At 34.2% G+C, this 14,971-nt stretch overlaps 1 long non-coding RNA gene across 2 annotated transcripts; it reads left to right on the top strand.

Annotated features, from left to right (window-relative positions):
* The first annotated feature begins 2,415 nt into the window (after positions 1-2,415).
* On the top strand, positions 2,416-5,744 carry LOC136200840 (uncharacterized). 2 transcript variants are annotated; one of them, XR_010673568.1, is made up of 5 exons: positions 2,416-2,679; positions 3,151-3,226; positions 3,850-4,033; positions 4,117-4,383; positions 5,070-5,744. It is a non-coding gene; the product is annotated as an uncharacterized lncRNA (long non-coding RNA). The 2 variants fall into 2 exon arrangements; XR_010673566.1 differs by having other exon boundaries at positions 2,416-2,683.
* Positions 5,745-14,971: the final 9,227 nt, after the last annotated feature.

Here is a 14,971-nt window from a genome sequence, read left to right as displayed (position 1 = left end):
TGAATTTGGCTAATTTCTTGGTCAATAAATACAACAGTGTCTTAAAGCTCCATGTACATTTCAATTTCAAAAATTTCCATCACTTAGTCTAGCAACACCAGAAATGTTATGTTAAACCCATAGTCTGAAGAGATTTATGTGCTTGAATGCTCAAATTTGAGAAGCCTTTTATGCAATTTTACCAAAAAGAAAAACATGATTCGTTGTGTAAGTTGGATATTGTTTAGTTTTAATACATTATCTTCTGAGGAATGAATCTGAAATCGAAATTTATCTGCAATAATTTAGAAAAATTCTTGTAAATGAAATTGACTAGTGTAAATTAATATCACTTTTGTGCTGAGAAAAACAAGTTGCAGTTTTTCCTCCATAGACTATGAACTATAGGAATGTCATTTTAGTTGTTTTGTTACTACAACCTTTTATTTGTTGGGGTACACTACAAATGAAGATGGGTATGGGCAGAGGTAAAACCACCCCAATAAAAGATGGTTGTCGACTGCAGGAAATGCACCAACCCAAACAAACTAAACATAGTGATGTTATTAGTTGCAAATTATGATGTGATAGAAAATGGATAAGGTATTAAAATAGACTCATAAAAAAAAAGTATTAAAATAGACTTATGGGTTTTTAAGAAATATGAATTTAGTCTCTATGTATAAAATAACACCAATATAGGCTTAACGTTTAAAAACATATCAATTTAGGCCTCGACGTTAATTTCTCCCTCCATATACCATTGGCAGAACTTAACGAAGTAATATCAATGACGTGTCCACTGATTCTGTCAACTTACGCTAGGAATAGTTCCTGTGAACTTTCCGACCATAAGTCGGTGAGAGATTAATAGAGAGAGAAAGTATTTATATATAGAGAGCATATCCCATTTTTAGGGTGTTATCTAGTTTCTTTATATATATTAAGCCTCTATTTGACGTGTCAGTTATGTGAATAATTCAAACTCCATTTAGCCATACAGAAAACTGGCAAAATATCATTGTTCCTCTAAAAGTAAAATAGTTAAGAAATTATCTGTTGTGACAATTTCTATATTTATTGACGTGTTAAAATAGTGACAAACTGACAATTCTATTTGCGTTAAATGGTGTTTGAATCACCAAACTTAATGTGTTAAACAAATAAATGATTAAGGGCTTAATGTCTCAATTTGAAAGATTAAAACCTTAACGTGTTAAAAAATAATTGATTAGAGGCTTAATATATACATTTAAAAGATTAAAGGCTGAATAAATGAAATTTAAATTTATGAGAAATATTTATTTTTGACGATGATGTTGGTAAACAAATTTTTTTTTATCAAATTTGTAGGGATAATGTGTAATAAAATACGTATAACGTTTATATCCAGGAGCAATTTTGCACATAATGTTTAAAATTGTGTAATTTTATCTTAAAGTTCGCAACCAATAGCAATTTTACCTATAACATTGGTAAGTTTTGCCAATTTCAGATATTTTTTTTTTGAAATCAGACATTATTATTAAATACTGATATTTTTGTTCATTATTCTGCACCAATTACGTATCAGTTGGTTTAAAAAGATTATATTTTTTTTATGATTTAGTAATAGTATTAGAGATTAATATTTATAAATTTGACGAAGTATTTGATTTTTTTTGTCCAACTCCTAAAAAAAAAATATATTTTTTATTTTCATTTATGTCTAATTATATGTTTGTAACTGTACACACGAATGATAAAACGACACATATATGAAGTGTAGATGACAATATTCATTATTGAGAAAATAGTTTGATAAATTATTACTTAAATTGATCAAATTTATCAATATTAAAAATGAAGTTACTATTGACTGCCAACGTTGAAAGTAAAATTGCTCTTAGCTTTCAATATTAGAAATAAAATTACACCATATAAAACATTAATGATAAAATTGTTCCTAATTGTAAATTTTAAGATACTCGATTTGTTAATCTAATTTCAATTTTGATTTATGAAAATTGTAAGAGATATTAATAATCTAAGATATCAATTAATTAATAAATTTATAATTTGTATCTAATTTTAATTTTAATTTATGAAAAGTGTCAGAGATATTAATAATCCAAGATATCAATTAATTAATAAATTATATATCGTATCTAATTTTAATTTTGATTTATGAGGACCGTCAGCCATATTAATAACCTAAGATATCAATTAATTAATAAATTATAATTTTGTATCTAGGTGTCAGAAATATTAATAATATAATATAAGATATCAATTAATTAATAAATTATAATTTTGTACCAATTACAGATTCTTTTAAAAAAAATTCTGAAAATATTAATTTTTAAAAAAAAAAATATTAATAAAACAAAAAATAAAAATAAATATAAATACTGCCACTTGTAGGGCACACCAACACAAGCAGTTTAAAAGTTTGAATCGAACGTGAGGGGTGGGTCTTCTGTCTTCTCCGCCGTGCGGGTGGATCTCCTCTCCTTCTCGCCGGAGAACATTGGCAAATGCAAAGAGAGTTCAAGAATCTGAGATATCTCCTCTCAATCTGAGTTATCAAATATGGAATCTGTTGACGGATGCGATTGCGATTAGGTTACTGCAACTCGTGATTCGTAAATCAGCATCTCTTGATAGTCATGAAGCCATACAAATTGATCTTCACAATAAAATAACCTGCAGCAGCTACCTGTGGGTAAATCTTTGTACTTTTGTTTTGTTGTATTTTATGTTTGAATGGGAATGCTGAAGATCTAGTCTGAATGACAAAATTTTAAGTTTTAGCTTCTCGACAGTTTGTGTGATTTTGAACATCTGAGTTCCAATTTTAAAAAAGCCCATTTTTTATGAATTTTGACAACTCGTTTTAGCTCCATTTTTTCCAAGTAAAAGAGTGAATTTATAGATGATCATTTGTGAATCAGAGGATTATATATGTGTTTACTTTCATCTATTTCTGCCACTTACTGGAAATTCAATTTTAGCTATGTTAATGAATGTATTGAAAATAATTGATATCCTTTTTGTGTTCATTGCTTTCATTGGTTTATGAATGGCTATTTGTTAATTCAATGTAATGATGACAATGTGGTGGTTGATTAACTATTTTCATGCTATTAACAAATGTATATTTTGAATTGATTGTTGATTTATTGGATGCAGAAATTTAAGAGTGTTGGTGAAGAAGGAGCTGAAGAACAGTGATGTTGTGTGTTTGGGGAGGATTATACTTCCAAAGGTGAGGTTTACTGAACTGACGATCCATTAATTTTTTTTTTTTTTGTCTTCTGAAAACAAGTAATTGTGGTGTTTGGATAAGCCTAAGAATCAAGTAATTCTCGTGTTTGCATAAGCCTATGAATTAGAGAAATCATTATGTTGCTTTCTTTCAAGATGATTCAACTTCGTATATGTTTATGACTCATTTGCATGAAGAGCCAACCCCTGTCATTGTCTTATGTTTTTTTTACTTATTTTTACCAAATTTATTAAAATGACACATCAATTTTAAGGTCGAAATAGAAATTCATTTTTTGATTTTCCATTTCGAAAACCGAAAATTGGGAAAAGAAGAGAATTGGAATAGAGAAATGAAAATGTTTTCTAAAACTGAACAAGACCTTAGTTGTGCACCATTCCTAAACTTCAATTTCTTTGGTGCGCTTCCGATTCTCCTATTTTTTAATAAAATTGAAGATTTAGAATTTTGAATGCATATAGTTCTGAATCACAAAATTCATTCCAAATTTGGAACTTGAGAAACTTTCTGCTATTTTCTCTTCTCACCAGTTTGTGCCTTTATTCTCCTAAGGAAATGATGAAATGAGGTTGTATACTGATTTAATTTGGTGGATGCTTCAGGTTACAAGTGCAGCTATCCAGTACACAAGTAGTATGAAGATTGGTCATTCATTGTGATAGCTACAAAAAAGTATTCCCTAGGACAAATCATTTCAAAACATCAAATGTACCTACCGAATCATCCAAGAGTTCAGGAACTGTGCCAATAAATGCAATGACCTTGGTTGAAATGTTCCTAGATTCGGTAAGTAAGTGAGAATTAGCCCCAGTTTTCATTACATTACATATGTAATTACTGAATTGAAGAACTATCTTTTGATTATGCAGAGTAAATGGGTGGTGGACCTCTTTCTGACAATTATTACCAAAGCATCCATAATGCAAGTACTTGAAACTGGAACATTATGCAAAACAAACACATGTTTGAAACACATTAAAAACAACTTCAAATTTGTTAGCTTGGACAAAAACCAAGCAACGCTAGGTATTATCTAGATGATACTGCTGATGTACAGCCATTGGCAACTTCTTCAAGTTTGAAATTGAGGTGCAACACAGAAGATCAAGTGTCTTTAGACATTGTCATTTAAAAAGGTATAAACTGTTGCTTTTTTGTCGCATGTTTATCAATTATGATGTTTATTTTGGTATTTGAGTTAATTTGGAAAGATGATGAAAAACATTTATTTAGTAGTATTGATTCGTATATGACTGAAGCAAGAAATGGTTTTTTAGAAAAGGAATATGTTCTAGTTGTCATATGCACAAGCTTTGACCCACTTATGTTCAATTTCCAATTCCAAATGATCATTGCTTATTTTTTTTGTGCTTTTGTGTTTTGAAAATTATAAACAGTACAGTTAGATGCAAGAATATTAGAAGCGAGGTTGAGGACCTATAATAAGTGTTGGTTTTTGTTCAAAAAATCATAAATTATGTTTAACGTTCAAAATAGAGCATTATCCTGTTTCTTTTTTGAATTTTCATTGTTTTGTTTTGATGAGATGATTATATTGTTAGTTTATAGTTATGGATATTAATGGAAGATGAGATTGCAACTGATTCATCTTGCTTTTGATGATTAATACTGTTTTTGAAATCTCTACTTGTTTTAATGGGAGTTGAGATAGCAACTGATTCATGTGAATGCTTCTGGTTCTTATGATTACAATTACTTAAATATTCAACCGATTGAACTGTGTTTCTGCAATAACATCACCATCTCCTCCTAAGTTTGTGATTAGTACTAAGTTATCCATTTGTTGTAAATCTAATTCCAGGAAGATGAACTCCAATACGGAGAGTCAGCGTAGCATTAGAAACCAAGGAAGCTCTTGCGGAGACAAGTGCAAAGCATGCTAGTTATGTCGGCCAAATGAATGAAGCAATGGAACTTAAGCGACATAAGAACGAGGTCCACTTAGAAAGTATTAATAGAAGAGTTTCTGGTATAGCGAAAGAAACAGTTTGGAGCATGGATATGTGTGTACAGCAGTCCCTCCCTCGCATTGAACTTGTATGAACTAAATTGGCCCATTTCCTTGCAATAATAAATAGCGGATAAAAAGAATGGGCATTAGGAGCATGCATCGAAGAAGGAGAGGCAAGTCTCTAAATAACTTGTGACCTCAGGCTACTGGCAAATAAAAATCTGATATTTTAGGCTACTGGCAAGTCTCTAAATATCTATTTTTCGAGAACTATTTTTCGCTCTGATTCTCAAAAGCTCTTGATTGAGGGTTACAAATACATATAGATAAGTTTCGTGTAGACAGCCTGTCCCCTCCCTCAAAATGATCCTACTTTCGCCTTGCCTCCGGTCCGGTTTTGACCTAGCAGATTAATTATTAACTGGTAATTAGAAAGTGTAGCATTTTCTTGTTCAAACTCTTACACATACAGATAATGTAACTTATGTTTGTAATACAGATATGTTTAGGACAACTTGGTGTTGATCTCCTGCTACTGATATAAAACTTGATTGTTTTACATGTATTTATTTAATTGTGTATAGAATCAAGGTTTACATGTGCTGATCTCCTACTAATGTAACTTGATTGTTGTTGCTATTTGTTATTGATTTTCTTTCAAAATTAACCTCTCATCAAACCTGATCAACCTTTACCCGTATAAAATCACTTTCCCAAAATATATGCCTATCAAGAGGCATTATCGGAAAATTTGATGATTAAACAATCTTTGTTTACTCTAAAGAGAGACTTGCAATTCAAACGAAACAAATAAACAAAAGAAAGTTACCTTAAGAGATTAGCAATGAAGACTCGATCATTTTCGTTTTCTAGAAAAACAAATTGAGCTCGCAACTCTAATACAATGTCAATCTGTTTTCTTTTTATTTGATTCAAAATAATTATAGGGAAATAAATTGGAAGATGACTAATTCATGTTACTCTTATAAGGGATAATTACTAATCTAACCCAATGAAGAACCCCACTTTACATATCTAACCCACCTTCCTTTAATTTTACCAAATTAGACAAATAAACCCATTTTGGACAAAACTACCCTTATTTTAGTTTGAAGGTTCATCTCCTACCTCTCGCTCCTTCCACTTCCACTTCCTCACCTGACCTTTCCCATTCAACTTCATTGTGGTTCATCTTCTTCATTTTCAGTTCGTTTCAACTGCATTTTACGTTTTGAACTCATCACTATATATAATCCGGGTTGTTCTTCTCTACATTTTCATTTTGATTTTCATCTCCTACCTCGACACCTCCCGTTTCTTTCTTCTGCGCGCGAAAGTGATGGCGAGAAAACGGAAGGCGACGGCGGCGGCAAGCGAAGAGGAAGGACGGACGAAGCATAAGGTAAGCATGCATCATCTTCTTCCCTGTTACCGCCATTAATGGATTAAATGCGCTCGAATGCGCTCGAATGCGCTCGTATGTTAACTGTATGTAGATATGGTCGCATTTGTTACCTAAATGCGTTCAAATGCGACAAGGTATAATAGGCGAACATAGTGTCGCATTTGTTACCTAAATGCGACACATGCGACGAGCCATTCCATTAAACTGTCGCATTTATTAACTAAATGCTCTCAAATGCGACAATATACACCATGAAACATTGTCGCATTTGAGCGCATTCACAGACGAATGCGACATGATTGTAAGCCTTATACATAGAATATGTCAGTTTTGTTAGAGAATTTAATGTGTGTATGTTTAAAATTGTTACAGCATGATCCCAGTGAATCTAAAAAGAGAAAACATAGTTCCATTTTCAAATATCCCAAGGCGGTTAATTCGGATGCTCAAGTAACAGTGAGGTTTAATGTGGATTCTGGGGTCATGATAAAGAAGTATTTGAGTGAAAAGCAGTTAGAAATGTATAGGAAAACATGTTTCGGTCAATATTTGGATATGAAGGTTGCTAGTTTCTCTTCTGGAATAGTGCATCATGTCCTATCACGGGAGATTAAACATAAAGAAAGTAAACACATGGAGATGTGGTTCAGGGTGAGGGGAGTTGATATGCGGTTTGGAGATTGGGAGTTTGGCTTGATAAGTGGTTTAAGGTTTGGGGTAAACATTGGGGAATTCATGGAAAGAATGTATGAATTAGAGATGCCGCATAGGTTGCGAAATAAGTACTTCAAGCAATACGAGACAATAACGACAATTCACTTCTTTGAAGTTTTGAAAATATACAATGGAAGAAGAAGGATGCGACTGACAGATTTAACCAAGATGCTGTGATGATTGCCATGTTGTACTTTGTGCATGGCAATGTATTGGATAATGCTAACGAGAGGCATGCAAAGGATTGGGTTTTGGATCTTGCAAATTATCCAAGACTGTTTAATGAGTTTCCATGGGGGACGTTGGCTTGGGAGGAGACATATAGGTTCTTGGACTGGGCCATTAGCAAAAGACTGAAGCAATTAGAGGCAAATGCAGCAGGAAATAGGAAACGTGTTCCATATCAACTTATTGGATTTGCACACGTATTCCATGTATGATTTGTGTATATATGTTTGGTGTTTGGGAGGAGACATATAGGTTCTTGGACTGGGCCATTAGCAAAAGACTGAAGCAATTAGAGGCAAATGCAGCGGGAAATAGGAAACGTGTTCCATATCAACTTATTGGATTTGCACACGTATTCCAGGTATGATTTGTGTATATATGTTTGGTGTTTGAATGCGCCCAATTTCCACCTGTGTCGCATTTAGAATGGAATGCGCTCAAATGCGACAAGGTTGGGTTGCTAACCTTGTCGCGTTGGAGCGCATTCAAATATAATGCGACATGATTGGATTGTAAACCGTGTCGCATTCGAGCGCATTGCAATTGGAATGCGACATGATTGGGTTATAACCGTGTCGCATTCGAGCGCATTCAAATGGAATGCGACAATGTTATAATTCTTATCAAGGGATACCTCTTATTTGCAGACTTGGATTCTTGAGTTGTGGAATGTGACTCATGCATATTACACAATGAGAAGTGACAACCCGCTTCCACGCTTGCTGAGATGGACCCAGAGAATAGTCCCATCAAACAAAGCAGTCAAAGAAACATTTTCTGTAAGTGGAATGAGATTCGTATGTTTCTCTTTACTTTGTATTTGTTTACCAATACATTGCTATTTTTTTTTTCAATGTAAGGTTGCTGATCCTCCAGACGCACGTCTTGTGGTTGAGGATAAAGAGAAAGAGTTCGATTGGTACACGTATTTGGTGGACCATGTTGAAGGACGGGAAGTTGATATAAATGCAATATTTGCCCCAATAATGAAAGGTAAGGAGAAGGTTGAAGCTGAGGAAGAGGAAGGTGATGAGGAGGAGGGTGATGTACCCACCTATAGGCGTTATCCATCCTATGTTTGGAAGCAACTTTGCATACGTGTTCACATGGAAATTGGGCTAGTTGCCATTTCCTGCACGTACATGTTCCTGCATTTAAATAAACAAGTCCCCCCTTAACCCGATCACCGATTTGAAAGGTGTGATTATCCACAGGGAAATATGAACGTATCGCTGCCCCTACATGCTTTATCATCTTTTCTTCCGGCTTCCTTGCCAAATAGGCCACACGTTCTCCTGCAGCAACATATTAATCTCGTAAATAATTACGTATGTATAAATAAAATAAAATAAAATAGAATACACGTTTATAACCTGCTTCTGTACGTCTCTCGTAAAACCATTTTTGTAGTGTCATGCGTATGAACTCAACCAACATTGTGATTGGTAGACGTCTAGCCTCCACCATTAACGCGTTGAATGATTCTGCCACATTCGTCGTGATAATGTTATATCGACGACCACAGAAGAATGCACGGGACCATTTCTCTTTTCCAGCTTGCAGTAAATATTCGGCAGCACCGGAATGTAGTGAACGAAGTGTTGCAAAGGATTCCTCAAAATCAGATACCCAATAGGATTTTGCACATTTCCAAAACGCCTCATCTATCTTACGAATTCCACGAAATTTGGCCTTAACATTTTGTTGCAGATGACGTGCGCACGCCCCGTGAACAGCATTAGGAAAAACCAAACTAACTGCATGTATAATGCTTTGGTTCCGATCTGATATAATGGCTAGATCTTCAACATCATTCAGACACTCTTTCAATTTGTTGAAAAACCAGAGCTATGATTCATTACTTTCTTTCGGTCCAACTCCAAATGCAACAGGAAAGATCATTTTGTTCGCATCAATACCAACTGCAATGTATAATATGCCGGGATATTTACCTTTTAGAAATGTTCCATCAACGGCAATGACGGGTCGAATATGTAGTTTAAAACCTCTCAATGATGCACCCATAGCCATAAAGAAAAATCTAAATTGATCATCATCATCTGTCTCGATATGTGTCACGGTACCCGGATTTGTACTTTTCAACATCTCACAGTAGTCCGGCAACAACATGAACGATTCCTCCGGCGAACCACTTTGTGCTTCCAATGCCCAGTGTCTTGCTCTCCAAGCTTGCATATAAGAAAGATTAACGGAAAAATCTCGTTCAAAATCGAAAAAAATATCCTTTGGTCGATGCACCCGATTTTCCAAATCAAACCTGCTTCGGAGTAGTATCCCTACAACACGTTTCCCCGCTTGCCTATGGTGCGGACATATCTGATCTCTCCCACAAGCATGCATGTCCATACCATCTATTCTTGAAAGCCTGAACAAATTGGAACCTGGAATGACGATCCCTCTAGCCCTCCATTTACATTTGCCCACATCCTTACATTTCACCTCAAACAAAGACTTGTTTTATTTGTAAACCTTCCATTCAAACGAATTTTCAATTGCATATTTTCCAAGTGAATCTTGCAATTCAACTTTGTTTGAAAATATATCATTGACCCTCAAAGTAGTACCTCCGTTTGATTGTTTAGGTCCAATCATATTCACGGGCGCATCGCATGGCTTTGGACACCATCGAAATGGATCAGTCATCCTTTTCATTCTATCTTCATCGCCATCATCATATGGGATACGTTGGACGCATTTAGATTGCTTAACTGTTTCGTGAACACTTTTAACAGGAATTTCATTCTGAGTGGTATCTTCATTCTCCACATTGTCACCATTATCGTAACAATAATCATTATCATAATGCTCATCATAATGATCGTGATTATCATTATTCATATAATCATCGATACCATTTCCACAATCGTTGTCATCCTTACCATGTATAGGAGCATCCAGTTCGATGGTGGGATCATTACTTACTACTTCCGTTGATTTGCTTTGACCAACATGTCCATCCTTGTTAGGTCGCAATGTTGAAGCTTGTATTGTTCGCATGTTTAGAGTAGCATACAATGGAATCAAATCGGTCGGATTCATTCGGCAGTACTCTATGAATCCCATGACATCTCCATCGTCATCAATATCTGCTATCCCACCACGCAGTTTATTTGGACCATATGTCGCCTGCATGGACATTTGGAGATCATACGAGGTAGAGTCAACGCGGAGTGCACCATAAACTTTCTCTTTCAACTTTTGCAAGTCAATATCTATTGGCAAAACCAACAACTTCGCTTTACCACCCACGTATGTCATCACTTTTCCTTCTGTAGTCCACAGTCCGTTACAAGATAAAAAACACGTACACCTCTCTTTGGTTGACATACTTCTACATTTAGTAACATGGACACGTGATCAAAACATAATAAAGCCAATTCATATGTAAATGATGCTCAAATGCGACATGATACACAAAATGCGACTCAAATGCGACAAGCTATACCAAAATGCGACATGCTACATCAAATGCGACCGCCAAATGCGACCGCAAATGCGACATGGATATGAATGCGACAAGCTATATGTTAGTCCTTGTCGTATTTTATTCTCTGTGTCGCATTTGAGCACCGAATGCGACACATCGGGAGACAATGGCGGAATCGGAAAATGTCAAAATTCAAGCAAATGTATTCGAAAACCAACTGTGTATTTCTAGTAATGTGTATGAAAAATGAGGGAATGATACTTACATGAACTTGAATGGGGTATGGATATCTTTAGATCTTGGGTTGAGTTGATGAATTTTCCTGTGAGAATGTGAAAGTAAATGAAAGGGAAAGAGGAGATGGTTGTTATATGAGAACAAGGGTAGTTTTGTCCAAAATGGGTTTATTTGTCTAATTTGGTAAAATGAAAGGAAGGTGGGTTAGATATGTAAAGTGGGGTTCTTCATTGGGTTAGATTAGTAATTATCCCCTCTTATAATTGCATTGCTCGTTTACGCATGTAATTAAATCTTTTTTAGAGTTGTAAAGATTGAGTCCTTGACCATTCATGTTTACAAATTTGACTCTTGATCTTTAATTTTTACACATGTTGAGCCCTCAATAACAATTTACTTATTCAAGCTGTTAGTGAATGGTTTAATATGTATGAAAACCATCAAATCTTCACTTAATGAACTTATTAATGTATATAGCACCAGTAGTTGTTGTATTTCTTATTCGTGCTGCTGTTTTTTTTATGGAAAGTGAAGTTCTTGGGATCACAACATAGTGTATCTAGTCTTTAATTCTACTCTATTTATTTTGTGAATTTGGCCAATTTCTTTGTCAATAAACACACCAGCACCTTAAACCTCCAGGTACCTTCCAATTTGAAAAAATTTCATCACTTATTTGTCTAGCGGCACCAAAAATGTCATGTTAACTCATAGTCGGAAGAGATTTATGTGGCCGAATGCTCAAATTTGAGAAGCCTTTTATGCAATTTTACCAAAAAGAAAAACATGATTGGCCGTGTAAGTTAGATATTGTTTAGTTTTAATACATTATCTTCTGAGGAATGAATCAGAAATCGAAATTTATCTGCAATAATTTAGAAAAATTCTTATAAATGAAATTGACTAGTGTAAATTAATGTCACTTTTATGCTGAGAAAAGCAAGCTGCAGTTTTCCTCCATAGATTATGAACTATAGGAATGTCACTTTAGTTGGGGTACTCTACAAATGAAGATGGATATGGGCAAGGCAAAACCACCTCAATAAAAGATGGTTCTCGACTGCACGAAATGCACCAACCCAAACAAACTAAACATAGTGATGTTATTAGTTGCAAATTATGAATGAGTTTCCGAATGTTATAGTATATGGTAGAAAAAGGATAAGGTATTAAAATAGACTTATGGTTTTTGGGAAATATCAATTTAGTCTCCACGTATAAAATAACATCAATATAGGCTTAAGCGTTTAAAAAAGTATCAATTTAGGCCTCGATAACGGATTGGACACGTCAATCCTATTACTTCGTTAATTTCTCCCTCCACGTACAATTGATAGAACTTAACGAAGTAATATCAATGACGTGTCCAATCCCTTCTCAAGACCTAAATTGATACTTTTTTAAACATTTCATCCTTCCCAAAAACCATTGTCTTATTTTGATACCTTATCCCAGTAGAAAATTATGAGTGATAAACAAACAATCATAATAACAAAAATTATGTGTCAAAGTCATGCTTTCTACTATAAAATATATTCTATGACAACAATGGATGTTTTCATCTTCTGGGAACAGTTTAATCAGTCTTTTTTGGTTTAAACTCCCATCTAGGCGAATAAATGCTTTTGGAGAACATGGTTTTATCAATACTGCATCTTCATATGCTTCTAAACGTATAGGGCATTCTCCACAAGCTCTTCACATATGCCTGTTGAGATCACTGGCTTCTCATTTTGCTAGCTTGTTGAGATCAAAATATTCTACCCATCAACATAAAATAATAATAAATTTCTTTAGATAAAGATGTAAAACACATTCATTTTCTAAATTAAGTCAAATACCAAAATAAGTATGATATACCCGCACGAAAACCTTCCTACCCTATCCACCTCTCCTAGACTCGACTCTCCAATCATAATTGATAAACATCATCAGTCTTCTACCCAGACTGTTTACTTTCTTTACCCAGTATCTATGCAACTAAAAGGCAACCATTTATCCCTTTTTAAATGCCAATGTGGAAAGATACTTGCTCTTCTGTGTTGCACCTTGTTTTCGAACTTGAAGGGGATGCCAAACTTTGAAGCAATAGCAGTGCATCGGCATTATCTTCTAGATAGTACCTAGCATTCCTTGGTTTTTGTCCAACACTGCATACAAAGATCTCAGGAGCTGAAGATTATAACAAACTCGAAGCTGTTTTCCATATGCTGTCAATGAACATATCTTCTAATCTTTCATCACTGATTATTGCAGAAATTATTTTCTCTGCTACAAACCCTTTAGTGACTCCCTGCGTTTCTCTGCCACAAGCCCTTTACACAACTGTCAACCTTCAAGGATCCCACATAAATAACATCCAAATTTTGTATGGGTTCATGACTATCATTTGATGGTCCTTCTACCACTTAAGAAAGATAGACGAGATGCTGATTTATTAATGCAGTTTTTAAACATAAATGCCATCCCACCAATTCCATCTTGAGATATCAATGTCCAACACCGATGACATATACACAGTTGCTTCATTGTTTTCGGCCAGAAGGATGGGTAGGTCATCGCAGGAGAGAGAAATCCACCCCTCAAAATGTAAGAAGTTCTTACTAAGAACCAAAAAGGGCTGCTTATGTAGGTGTATTCATATTATGTGAGGTCTTCAATTGGTAATTTAGTATATTTACACCTCAGCTTCATCTGTCAATCTTATCAACTTTTGATTTTTTTTTTGTATTTCTTTAATTTTTAAAATCTATTTATTAAAGATAAGTTCAAGTTTAACCTAACGTATTAAAATGTAGATTTAGTCTTAACATAAAAAAATTGATGTTTTGTAAAGTCCAATGGCACCCTTCAACAATATTCAAATCAACTTTTTCAAATTTTTGGTAACGTAACACTAAGATTAATCATTCTTAAAAAATTAGGGTTAAATTTTCACTGCTTCATATGTTAGGACTAAATATGCACTCCACCGAAAACGTTAGAGTCAAATTCGATTCTTATCCCATTTTTTAATTACACTAAGTCCACTTTCTATAGAACTTTTAGAACCAATTTCACCTTACTCTGAGCAACTCTAATTGTCTTATAAAAGGACTAATTTGTAATTTGTCAATAGTAGCTAACCATTAGAATGTAAAAAGCCAAAACCAAGCGAGTTGCTCAATTGGGCTAAAATTTATAAATCGGATAAGGACTAAATTTAACTCTAATGTTTCAACCGAAATACAAATTTAGACCTAACTTATGAAATAGTGTAAATTTAACCCTAACGTTTCTAAACAAGATCAATTTTAGCCATGCGCTATCGAAAATTTGAAAAAACGGGTTTGATTGTTGTTTAATAGCCTAAACCATACGAAACCCACCTAAACTTGTCACTTTTAATCATTTTCCCTCCCGAACTTACGGGACTTTCCATTTGCCCCTTCAACTATTTAAAATTGGTATTAACAATCATCTGTTTTCATTATAACGGAAACAATTATGATATATTCTCATTGCAAACACTAATACCATAATAAAAAGAGTTGGTGCACTACTAAAACAAGGTGCAAATGAGGCTAATATACAAAGTTTTCTTGTAGAAATTGCATATAGGGTTGTGTACTACTAAAACAAGCTACAAACGAGGTTACATATATGCAGACTGGTTCTAATATTTTCATGAACACTTGTACTAATGTTGGAACTTCATTTTGTTTCAGTTATAATGAAAAT

This window comes from Euphorbia lathyris, chromosome 7, assembly GCF_963576675.1.
Source record: "Euphorbia lathyris chromosome 7, ddEupLath1.1, whole genome shotgun sequence".
NCBI classification, from domain to species: Eukaryota; Viridiplantae; Streptophyta; class Magnoliopsida; order Malpighiales; family Euphorbiaceae; genus Euphorbia; species Euphorbia lathyris.
The sequence above is the reverse complement of the archived record's forward strand: the minus strand, read 5'-3'. Positions and strand labels throughout refer to the sequence as shown.